The sequence below is a fragment of the Beta vulgaris genome, chromosome 5, assembly GCF_026745355.1.
Source record: "Beta vulgaris subsp. vulgaris cultivar EL10 chromosome 5, EL10.2, whole genome shotgun sequence".
Taxonomy (NCBI): domain Eukaryota; kingdom Viridiplantae; phylum Streptophyta; class Magnoliopsida; order Caryophyllales; family Amaranthaceae; genus Beta; species Beta vulgaris.
The window spans coordinates 17,237,018-17,250,000 of NC_079206.1; the positions used below are offsets into that span (position 1 = coordinate 17,237,018).

Genomic DNA, 12,983 nt, shown 5'->3' on the forward strand with positions numbered 1-12,983 from the left:
GTTGAATAGTGTTATTACCGTTGAAAGTTTGGTGTACTTTCTACAACCTGGATACAACGGCTTTTCAGCAGCCTCAGACATAGACTCAAAAATACGAGGTCGTTTACACGACTGATCTTCAACCTCGTGTATCATCTTGTCTACCCAATCCCTATCATCATCTGCAAACTCATCATCCCAATTATCATCCCCTAACTCATCATCCTTCTTTTCTTCACATACATCGTTCATTACTCTAGAACTTCCTATATACCTTCCCTGCTCACCAAGCCAAACCCATACGTGGTATTGAGGCCTAAACCCATGGCAAAAGACATGCTCCCTAACCACATGTATACTACTAACCTTGCTCACATTTCTACAATCGACACAAGGACAATAAAAGTCGACTGCTCCAGAGGATGTTTGATATTGTAATGTAGTTGTACTGAATTTCGAGACCCCTTTCACAAACTCAATCGATTCACGACTACCATACATCCAAGTACGATCCGCGTTCAAGCTAAGACCACACGTATAGAGCAAGCTAAGATAGTGACATGTTCAATTGTATGCATGCAGCCGAAGATCCTTATCACTCCAACCTAACCCATCCTTGGACATCTAATCTCACTAGTGAATATATGTCAACTTTTCAATTCTAAGGAAAATCCGGCAGCATTTCCCTACAGTTCTCCAAGTACACAATGTAGATAATTGCTTATCTACATATGTACCCAGAGAACAATGTAGAGAAACGATAAGCCAAGAATTTCCTCATAATTGAAAAGAAGACACACATTCACCACTTAATTAAGTGAGACCAAACGTCCAAGAACAATCCCAAATCGGGGACTATTCAAGATTTACTCCTAATGAGTAAGTCTTGAACGGGTATCTAGGCATATGATGACGATTCAAGCAACTTGTAGATTTCATAGGTAAATTACATTGTGTTTTCATACAATCTCATATAAAGAAATATACATACACTACACAAATAAATCTTACACTGTTTTATGTTGCTGATTCGTTTTTTTAATTTTCCTTTTGTAAATTTCTTGATAAAATTTAGGAGTAAAAAAATGCCAAAAAAAGTTTTTTTGTCAAAAGGGTTGCGGTTATGATCAAAACCGCAACCCTTTGTACAAAAAAGGGCTGCGATTCAGGCCCAAAATCGCAGCCCTCCCAATATGGAAGGGTTGTGGTTTTGGGCCTAAACTGCAACCCTTCGTTGTGAAGGACTGCTGGCAAAAAAACGCAGCCCTTAGAGTTGTTTTGACCGCAATTCTTGCGTTTTTCTCCACTAGTAAATTTCGCTATATATGGTTGTTCTTCTATAAAAAGTCTCAACTGTTAATTATCTTATATCATGCTAAACTTTGATTTGTACGTTATATGAGTGGTAATGACTTATAACCTCCCAAAAGGTTTAAAATTGTTCATTGTTTTTAGAGTTAAATTAGTAATGTTCCTGATTGCATAACTGTTGCACAAAAATCCAAATAAAGTGATTCTTGAGTCTAATTTTTATTACTTTTTGAGATATATAACTTTTACGAAGTAAATACATGATAAAGCTTCAAAATGAGTATAGGAGTGGTTCATAATAATCTTCATGGTGATGAATTAAAAGTTTCACAAAGCGCGACTCTGCGATATTTTCGCTTAAACATGATTGCATTGTAACTAAGAGATATTAGAAAAAAAATTGTGTGCTGCAAAGCACTATGCTATTTATATCTGACTAATGTATATAATTTTTTATTTGATTTGCAGGTGTTGTTGATTATGGTAATTGTTTAGAGCAATTTGTGAATTTCAAATATGATCAAGAGAAGCACTGGTGAAAAAAAATAAAATACTTTAAATATTAAATGAATGTGTGAGCGGAAAAAATAAAGTAAAAAAGAAGATGATTTTTGTAGATGGGAAGATTGAAAATTTTCATTTATTTATGTAGATCTAAATTAATGAAATAAATTCCTTTAAAAAATGAAATAAAAATAAATTTAATGAAACAAATTTTGCAATCAAGATAATTGACCTATTGAGAAAAGAATAGCAAATATCTCTATTATATAAGGGAAGGGGGGAGCAATGGTGTCCTCTTTTGAAACGCCTATTTTGCCCCCCTTCTCTTTCTAAATTACAAAAGGAATGTCAAAATCAAAATACCGAAAATAAATTTACAACACTCACTCACAAATCACTTAAAAGAAGAAACTTTAGAAATCACCCATACAATTGAGAAAATCATGTTATAAAAATCACGAAATAATCAGGAAACTTTATTAAAACTTTAAATTAATATACAAACTAAAACTAATAACCTAGAACATCAATACATATAAAAACATTTACAAAAATTTACTTACAAATCACTATTCTCAAGAACCATTCACAATTAATAGTGGGTGATGATAAAAATTAGAGGTGTATTTGTAGTGAAATCAAAATTTAGAAATTAGACAAGGAAAAAAATTATTTACTTTTTTATAGTGTTTCCTATATATAATGAAACTTTTACATATATTTGGAAGTATTTTTTTCTATTATATAATAGTGATAAATTATCAAGGTAAAAAGTTTTATATAAAATATCATTCAAGAATTAAAGTACAACATATCTCTATTATATAAGGGAAGGGGGAGCTATGGTGTCCCCGAATGAAGAGACTATCTTACCCCCTTCCCATTCTAAATTACAAATTCACTTACAAATCAAAGGAGCTTCAAACAAAAATATCAAAAATATAATTATAATAATCACTCACAAGTCAACTAAAATCATAAAATTGCATAATTTTCGTTATGCAAATCACTAAAATGAGAAAACTTTACAAAAATTAAAAAATTCGCTTACAAACTACAACCTATGTAAAAATTGACTTGAAATCAAAGTGTCTACTTTCTTTACAATTTATAAAGTATTGTACTTAATTCAAAAATCAACTAAAAATTATAATATTAGAAATCATAAATAAATTCAAAAAAATTTCTATTTTATTCATAGAATTTAACTTTGAAAAGTAAAAAAAAAATGGTGAGAGACTTAAGTGACAGAAACTAAACCAATCAAATTTTGCAAGTAAAAACAATTATACTTCGTATGTCTAATGTTCAAATTTTGACTCTTATACCGAAGAAAATTGAGTTTCTGTTCGAAAAAAATTCAAGCACGCATCGCGTGCAAAAAAAATTCTAGTATGTGAATAAAGAAGACAAACTCGCTTGTGAGTTAATATCTGTTGCTGAACCTAGCGATGGAGTAATTTCTAGAATCCATACTCAAATCTAAAACATCAGGTGAGTAAACTATTCACTAAAAAAATAGATGAAGTATAAATTATTCTGGTTTATGTGATTAATTATTCGATATATTGGTCCTGTATAGCATTAGCATTTTAGGTATGGGTGTTTATATCCGGTTTTTCGAATATCTGATCCGCTTTTTCAGTTTTCATTTCGGATCGGATATCCAAAGAAATTCGGATCATAAATTTCCATATCCCAAAATATCCAAAACATGGAAATTTTTCGGATATCTAATCCGAAATCTCCGTTTTTCAAGGCCTTATATCCGAAATATCGATGATCTGATGATCCGATATGAAACTTATTTTATGAACTTTTCCTTTGAAAATTCAATTTTTTAGTTTTTGAATATCCGATTCTAAATTTCGAATACTCGATCTGGTCTGGAATTTTTCGAATCGGATTCAGATCGAATTTTTCCTAATATAAAATGAATACCCCTAGTTTCAAGAAACAGGTACCAGTCAGATAGTATCAAAACGCTAATTAAGAAAATTAAGAGTGTTTGGTTAAGTAGTGAGTAGCAGGTGGAAAAGATTATGAGTAACGGTTTTACAACGTGACTTCAAATAAAGTTGGAGATTCATAGGTAGCGATCTCGCAACTCAACACTATAGATGGTATGTTCGACAAAAGTAGTTGTTAGATGTGAGTTAACTATGGAGGTCGATTTTAGCTTTTAGATGTAGAACTAGCTATGTGAAGTAGAATTATTCGGTAATAATGGCTATTTAGTACTCCCTCTGTTTTTTTTTTTATCTTTCTCACTTAGAATCTTGACACTATTCATGCATAGAGAGAATCTTCTCAAATGTTCTCAATTTATAAGAAAAAAACATAGTCATGTGGGGTCTTGTTTGATTCGTCTCAATTAGTACTTTATTAATATTCAATCGTTATAATTTTTACTAATATATAATGAAAGATATTTAAGTTTTAAAACGTGCATTGGCAAACGTGCAAAGTCAAAGTAGGAATGATAAAAAAAAACAGAGGGAGTAAATTATAATGTGTAAACAATATGTAAAAAAGTTGGCTTTTGACGAAAGCTATTCAAAAGTTAATAATCTTAGCTTTTAGCAAAAACTAGTCAATAGTTAAAATTGCCTCCAAAAGTTAATTTAACGAACACTAAAATATTTTTTCGAAAGCTAAAAGATATATTAGAAACATAAGGTACAATAGGTACCTAATGTTTTAATAAGGAGGAAGAGAGTTTCGTCCACTTACAATTTAGGAAGTTTCATCCTAAAACCAATGGGTGATAAAAAGAGTAACTCATAATATTATAAAGTGGTTTATTCGCTCCTCTTTTTTCAATATGGAACACTCACAAGTGAGCATTTAATGGGTTTCAACTTTCAACACCTATAGTGCCTAAACACTAGTTAATTAGCTATACTAAATGATATTTTTTGTTTCAACATGGAGTAAAAAAAACTACCGTTTGAATATTTTCTGATCAAGTATGCAATGATTTTCAATTGTTCTCCATTTTCATCCATCGAAATGTGTACAAAAAAATCGTCCATGTTCAATCAGCAAAAAGTTAAAACTTCACTAATATCCTGTATGGCTGTATTCATTCATTTCATTACGAAGTACCTCCACAACTAAACACACTCGATTGTTATCTATCATCACTACCACGAATATCTTCAAACAAAAATTCAACTATACAGAGTAACAAAATTATCCACACCCAAAATAGTGAAAAAAGAAAAAAAAGAATTAAGAATCAAAATTCAACCACGGTGGCAGAGGAGATCATTTCTTATGGAAGAATTTAGAAGTCTTGGAGTTAGATTGCCGGAAAAGTTTCATCGGACTAGGAAAATACCATCCTTTTGCTTTCATAGACCTGACGTCACTATCGACGACAGCAACCGACCTTGATCTTCTCATCTCTGGTTCCATTTTCTCTCTCCTCGGCTTCTTCTGCCACCAAATCACCGACCAAAACGACGACGTTAATGATTTTCCGGCGACTTTTTCCGGCGGATTTTCATCCTCGACGGCGGAGAATCTGACGGAGCGGAAGAAAGGAAAGGCGGAAGATCTAGACCGTCGAAACGCCGGTTGACCGTTGGTGAGAGTGGAGGACCGTCCGATTTCTGAGATGTGATGAGAGAAAGAGGATGATGAGGATGAAGATGAAGAGGTGGTTGCGTAGCATGAACAAGGGCGCACGTTAGCACATTCAGGGCAAAGTGCATCCAGGCGTTCTTTAAGACATAGAGGACATACTCCTATACGACGACGTTTTGTAGGGTGTTGTGAGCATTTCCATATTTCAGCGTAATCCATTGTTGAGTTGAGACTTGAGAGTTTTCTTCGATTTTGTTTTGTTGTTTATTAAATTAATGTCAGTTGAGTTGAGGGGGTTATATAAAGGGTGAGAGAGTTAACTATGGTTAAGAAATAATGATGGGTAGAAATTAGTCGAAAGTTGGTGTGGCACTGTATCGAGTTTAGAGTTGAGTTTGAGAAATAAAATACCATAAGAAAGGAAAAAGTGGAATGGCGTCGTTGTTAGAAAGCGGGAACTGTGGATTTCTTTGTGTATATTTATATGCTAGGGAAGGTGTTGTGGTTGTGGGATGAATGTTGGAGAAAGGGAAGGGAAGTAGTTATGTTTGGGTGCTGAATGTGGATGTTCACACGTGAGATGGACTTCATTACAAATAAAGATTTTGAATCCAACGAACAAACCCACTCAAGTACAACTCTAAGCAACATTAGCAATTAGCAGTGGTGCAAAATTGGTCTTCCATCTGACCAAACCAGTTTGGATCGAGCTAAATCTTGATAAGAGATTAGAATGTTTGAAATTGACGATTGAAAGTTGGACTCTAAGAAGTTATTTTGGACGGGTGTAGTATGAAAATTAGTAGGCCGGTTATATATATTTTCCTCTCGTTTTTTAAAGTTTTAGGGTCTGTTTTCTCAACTTATTTTCAGTTTAATTTAGTTCAGTTTAGCTCTAGACAATATTTTTCGTTTCACATATTACTATTCATTTTAATTCAATTCTGTTCAGTTCAGTTCAGTTAAGTTGCTCTATGCCGAAGAAAACAGTTAATAAAGAATTTGGCATATTTTCATTTGTATTTTTACACTTTAAAATAAAGAGTCAAATACAGTCTTTATCAATAAAAAGAAAATGTAAATCTTGATAATTAATAGTAATTAAAAAAAATAAACGCTTAATTGAAATTTTGTTCTTTCTTAGACAAAAATGAAATTGAGATGTTTTTATGGTGACAAATGACAATTAGCCATAATAATAAATTACTTTTGACTTAAATAGATGTAATGACGATACCATGATCAAATAGCAACGTAACTTAAACTCCATATAAAAAGATAATTCACTTGATCAATGAAAAAGCAATAACCAAACTTCAAAAGTATCGAACAACTAGCACCCATTAAAGAAAGTATCAAACCACTAACACAATTCATAACCTATAGCAAATCTGATTCTATTCTTATTTTATTTTTTCACTTTATGAGACTTTCTAAAAAAAATAAATTGTTTGGGAAGAGGGGTGGCCTGGGTAGGTGGGAGATTATTCAAGATTTAGGTGTAGGAGTTTGACAGAAGAAAGAAGAGGTTGAGGAATTGAATGTGGATGGGTCAAACTTTGGAAAGAAGTGTCTTTTTCAATTGGACCGAAATTATCTATTTTGAGGTCATCTGAGGTGGTTTACTTCACAAACTTTTTTTTTATTATTATTAGAAAAGATAATTGATCCGAAAACCAACTCCTGTTAGGCTATTGATCTGCAGAGCACACTAGTTCAGAGGCTGGGTACAAGGCTAAACAGCTCAAAATATATTGAGATGAGAATTCGAACCCTGAGCAATGTCCTGAAATTCGAGGTGGTACTCCACTAAGCTACCACCCCTCACTCTTACTTCACAAACTATGATAAACTTTGCACCAATAAATAAACTACTCAAAGTTCATTGATGCTTCATGCAAGCTACCTTTGTAATTTCAATTCATTGACGAGGATGCGACACAGCCACAGGTGGGGTTTTGAGGGGGACTAGGTGGAAAGTCCTCCACCTTGGCTTTTCGGGTCTCCGAGACCAATGGTCTCTCATTTGATTTTAATAGATTTAGTGTTAGCGAACGTTGATCTTGTGGCTTGGGTGCTGGTGGGGATTATGCAAAGCCTTAACAATGTATCAACTATCATGTACTACTATTTGATTGCATGGAGACAGACGTGATGTGTCTACCTTCCGCACAAATTCGTTTATCTTTATATACTGTCGTGTATCCCCTCAAAAAAAATAGACTGACGTGTATGATGCATTGTGCATGTATCTATGTATGCACATAGCTCTTTATGCTAGAGTATATGGTATAATTTGCTATAATTATGAGGATGAAGATTGTTGTGTAACATAAATTAACTCATTTGCTAAACGACGCCCTAAATTTTCCCATTAACGCCCTAAATACGTATAATATACGTATTTTTTTCATTTTCAGATTTTCTTCCTTCTAATACCTTCATTCTTCTCCCCTCTTCTCCCACATCAGACATCACCATTGGGCACCGGTTGAACACCACCACCGTCGCCGCCCCACCGCCGCCCACCGCCGCGATGCACCAGTACCGCCGCCGATGCACCAGTACGCGCGATGCACCAGTACCGCCGCGATGCACCAGTACCGCCGCCGCACCACACCGCCGTAATCCCACCCTCCACTTCTCTGTTTCTTCATTGACAGATCTGATTTTTTTTTTAAAAAAAAAAAACAGGGGAGCGTCCACCATGGACGCCCCACCACTGGTGGAGGCGTCCATGGCAGGCGCCCCACCACATGGTGAGGCGCCTGCCATGGACGCCTCCACCAGTGGTGGGGCGTCCATAGTGGACGCTCCCCTGTTTTTTTTTTAAAAAAATTCAGAAAAAAGGAAGCGTCCACCATGGACGCCCCACCACTGGTGGAGGCGTCCATGGCAGGCGCCCCACCACATGGTGAGGCGCCTGCCATGGACGCCCCACCACTGGTGGAGGCGTCCATGGTGGACGCTCCCCTGTTTTTTTTTTAAAAAAAAATTCAGATCTGTCAATGGTGGACGCTCCCATGTGGTGGAATTAATTGACAAGAAACTGTAAATTTAACATTGGGTCCAGTTTCTTCTTATTCAAACTGTATATTTCTTCTTCTCCATTATGATTCTGGAATTAATAAGATGATGCAACAATCTACAGTTTCTCCCCTGTTTGAATAGATGTGTATATTTAAAACTTTTTAAGAGATGAGAGAATCTGTTATTTTGTGAAAGAAAAATACATAATGTGTGAATTTTTTTTTTTACCGGGTATAATGTGTGAAATTGGAGAAGAAGAAGATGGTGGTGGTGGTGTGGTGGTGGTTGTGGTTGAGAGGAGAGAGAAATTGGTGGCGGTTGTGGTGGAGGGAGAGAGAAAGTGAGTGAGTGAAGGGGAGGAGAGAAAAAAAAATACAGGTATATAAATACGGTATAAAAATACCGTATTTAGGGCGTTACTAGGAAATACTAGGGCGTTGTTTAGCAAAGCCCTAAATTAATCTGCAAAGTTTATTACAATTCCTATATGTCATCATATTTTACGTCTATTTTTCACTTAAAAAAGAATCTAAATTCTTGTTAATTCGGCAAAAATCATACCCTTAACATGGCCTAGCATGGCTACAAGAGTCTTAATGTGTAACACATACAATACCTTAATCCAAAATTGAGCTCACAACTTTAACATGTTAGCTAGCAACATTCTTTGAGTATGAAGATGACACTAGGTTGTACAAGCATGAAGCATGACAAAACACGACCCAACATGGAGAAATCACGCCACAACATGGCCAAGAGGCAAGTATGACATGACTCGATATAATATGCGTCCAGCCGTGGACATGTTTAGGGCACATTTTTGAATGCAAAAGAATATATAACTAACCTTATTATATGGTTAGGTGGTCAATTTTTTTACGTTGGAGATTAAAAAGGTAACATTCTATCTCCATCCGCCAAGGAAAAGCCTTGAGTTTGAATGTCACCAACAGGCAATAACAAAGAGGAGCAAGTAGGGAGAAGGGAGTTCAATATTGTTTGGGTCTGGATTTGGACTCTAGAATAGGTAAATCTAAATCATTCTTGTACCTAACTAAAAAGAGAAAAAAAAACTAGCTATTGCTTTGTAATGGACATCAAACAAAAAGAGAAATAGAGAGAGATATCGATGCTAGCTTGATTTGTGGAACGAGAGGTTGTAACGGTCGAAGTTGTTCAAGTAATATTTGAATATTAGACATGTCTTAGTCAATATGTTAGATCGTTATTTCGAGTAGTTTAACTTAAAAAGGTTACACTAAGATCGATATAAAGATAATAAATGTAATAAAAAAGTGCAAAAGGATATATGTATATTTTTATAATTCTATCTTGATATTGTCATGTTGAGCTAATAATGTCAATAATAGATGACATATGGCTATAAGAAAAAAAATCCTTCATTTTGAATAAACGATGTATCTCTCAAAAGAAAAAAGAAGAAAAGTATTAGAGGTTCTTGACATTAAGTGATGCAGACACATAACACAAGGTTTATTTGTTGTCGCAATGCACGCATTAACAGGTTGAGCATGACCAATGGATGATCCCAAATTTGGGATCATCAATTACTTTATTAATTTCTCACTCTTCCACCTCATTTATGATCCACAATTAATTTTAATGATCTCTTCACCCTCAGTGGATGATCTATACCCTCACATATATTCTCTCTCCTCAATCTCCTTTCCATCCCATCTTTTTTATTTATTATGGATTATTTAAGAATTAATTAATGATTATTGAATGTAAATAAATTTTATGTTTGTGATTAAAAACTAGTAGTAAAAATTAATTTCGTTAATATTGTACATAATTAGATACGGTAATTAACTTAATCAGAAAAATATAATAATAATAAAATATTGCATTAAATATAGAAATAACACATACATATAGAATTACATAACATATTAAAATAAAATAAAAACGTAGCAGCTTAATTAACCCCTATGTTGCCCGAATTTAAGCCAAATATTTTCTACGAGGTCTGCTTTGAGACGTCTATGCACAACTTGGTCACGAACTCGACCCCTATTGTTCATATATATATATATATATTTCTAGACTTGCTATGCGATTCTCACTAGTGCCGTATGCGAAATCAAGGCTCATCAGAGGTCCCTACATTCCTTTGCGTTGAAGTAGTAAGGCATGGAGGATGGTCATAATCATTAGGATCAAAATGAAGGGAATATGATTCTCGTTCATCTTCAACTACCATGTTGTGGATAATAATGCAGGCGATCATTATTTTCCCTAACATTTCTTTATCACGCACTAGCACCAACAAATTTGGATACTTTTGCATGTATTATTTTCCATTGACTTTGTAATTGACCCAACTCTATGTCAAATGGTAAGATATCAAACGCCTTGAAACTTTCAACTCCTTCTTCCCAGCATCGATCTCTATAACACTTAACTTCCTTAAACATTTCAGTGATTTTTGTCCAGAAGATAATTGTTGTTTGTTTAGTATTACTACCTTTATTTTGGCTTACCGTTAGCCAAACCTTCACGAGAGCCTCTTCTTCAGATGGCCTCCAGAATTTCCTCGACCCTTTATCTTCTTCTTCATTGTTGTCATCATCATGCTCAACCGATGCGGCTCAAGACCGATATGAACTACTGAAGTTCGAAACTGACCCTTCACCTTGTGACCGCTGGAAATGTTGAGACATAGGAAATGATGCTTCATCTTGAGAATAACTATAATTCTCATTCGAATTTTACAGATTTTCTTGTGAATGTGGAGCAAATTGGGAGTAGGAAGGTATATTTGAGAAACTCATATTATGCTGGGGGAGTTGTTGGTTAAGTTGAGTAGGATACATCATATTTTGTAAGTTGTATCCCGTATGAAAATTTGGTTCAGTTTGAGAATTGAGATCAATTTGGGAAATAGATGATTGAAAACTTGGATTAATATGAGGTTGTTGAGGTCTTTTGGATTTTGGAGGGTTTTTTTTTCTACCGGTTTTGGGATCCATAACTAATTTTTATTAGGAGATCATTTATTTTTGTGGGGTAGATAAATAAAGAAAGGAAATAAATAAGACTTCCAATAACAAAATAAGCTCAAAAATAAGATGTGTAAAAATAGTTCAATATTGGTCTCTATTTATAGACAAAAAAATATATAGTTGTTGGTGTCTTTTTTTTTAAAAAATAAATTATAATTGACAATATGTCCGTTGCAAATATTTGCAACGTGAACAATTACAAATAATCCTAGCCGTTACATTGGAGAAACGAGGGGCATTGGATGTCTGCCATGCAGCAGCAGTGGGGCTCGCTCCATTTTTTTCCTCTCCCCTCCCGCCATGTGGCGATGAACTCTTGTTTGCCAAGATCGTTCCAACGATCTGACCATTGCTCTCTTTCCTCCTTTTTTTCTCTCTCCTATTTCTTTATTCCTCTTTAATGCCTCTCTTCTCATGATCCAAATTTGGGATCAACCATTGGCTCTCCTCTTAGCCTCTTAGGTTCTGCCGCAGACATCTAGGTCATGTTTCTCTAATCTTTAGGGCTACCAGCCCATCTAAACTAATTTTGAGTTCTGACATATAGCATTTGGGTTAAAAATGCAGCAGGCAAAGTTCAAATTCTAGAAAATCTGTACTAAGTTATGTGCTTGTTTATTAAACCAAAGAAACTATAAACACAATTTTTATGCCCGTCTATTTGACAAACGGGGTAACGAATACTTCCTTTTTTTAAAACTTGATTTTCATATAACAATTTTTGCACGAGTCTAAAATCTAGACTAGTCTCAAGCCCCTTCCCGTAAATATAGGAAATGTTACAACTAGGAATGGGAATGGTCATTCGTGGGATTTTATAGTCTTGCAGAAAGCTGAGAAAATGTTGTTTAAAAGGTTCTCTTGGAAGATAGGTAACGGCAACCAAGTTAAGTTTTTTTCGTCAAAGTGGGTTCGAGGTAAAGTTCCTCAAGCAAGTGCAAACATCACCTTCATCTATACAAAACTCCAAAGTCTCCGATTTCATTGATATCAATAATCATATTTGGATGTTTGACTTGGTTCGAAAGTTTTTTTTTCTCATGATGATTCTAAGCAGATTTTAGCTATGGTGCTTCCTACTCGTGATAAGGTTGATTTCATGGTTTGATCTAATCATAAATCTGGTAGATTCTCTAGTAAGTCAGCTTATGCTTTTCTTCAACATGAAGATTCCTCTTCTTCCTCTTTATTTACTATACTTCAACTGAGAATTTTCATAATTTTATTGCATTTACCTATTATTCCAAAGTGGAAGTTTTTTCTATCGAAGCTGCCATATGATAGGATTCCTACCAAAGAGCAACTACAAAAGAGAGGTATCCAGCTTGATCAAGCATGTGATGTTTGCCGAAGCAATCCGGAATCAACCTACCATCTCTTTATTAATTGCTTGTCGGCCATTAATGTTTGGCAACACTTCAATTTCACTCTTCAACCTCAACAGAATGATCCTGCTCCATGTTCAGATTGGATCATTACTAATATTCTGCTGTATACAATGAGGATGGGCAGTTTGATTTGCGTATAAAGAAATTTATTTGG

General features: G+C 34.6%; 1 pseudogene; it reads right to left on the reverse strand.

The window, feature by feature from the left end:
* Window positions 1–4,728: 4,728 nt before the first annotated feature.
* LOC125497869 (uncharacterized) lies at window positions 4,729–6,306 on the reverse strand (annotated as a pseudogene).
* Between the last annotated feature and the right edge of the window lie 6,677 nt (window positions 6,307–12,983).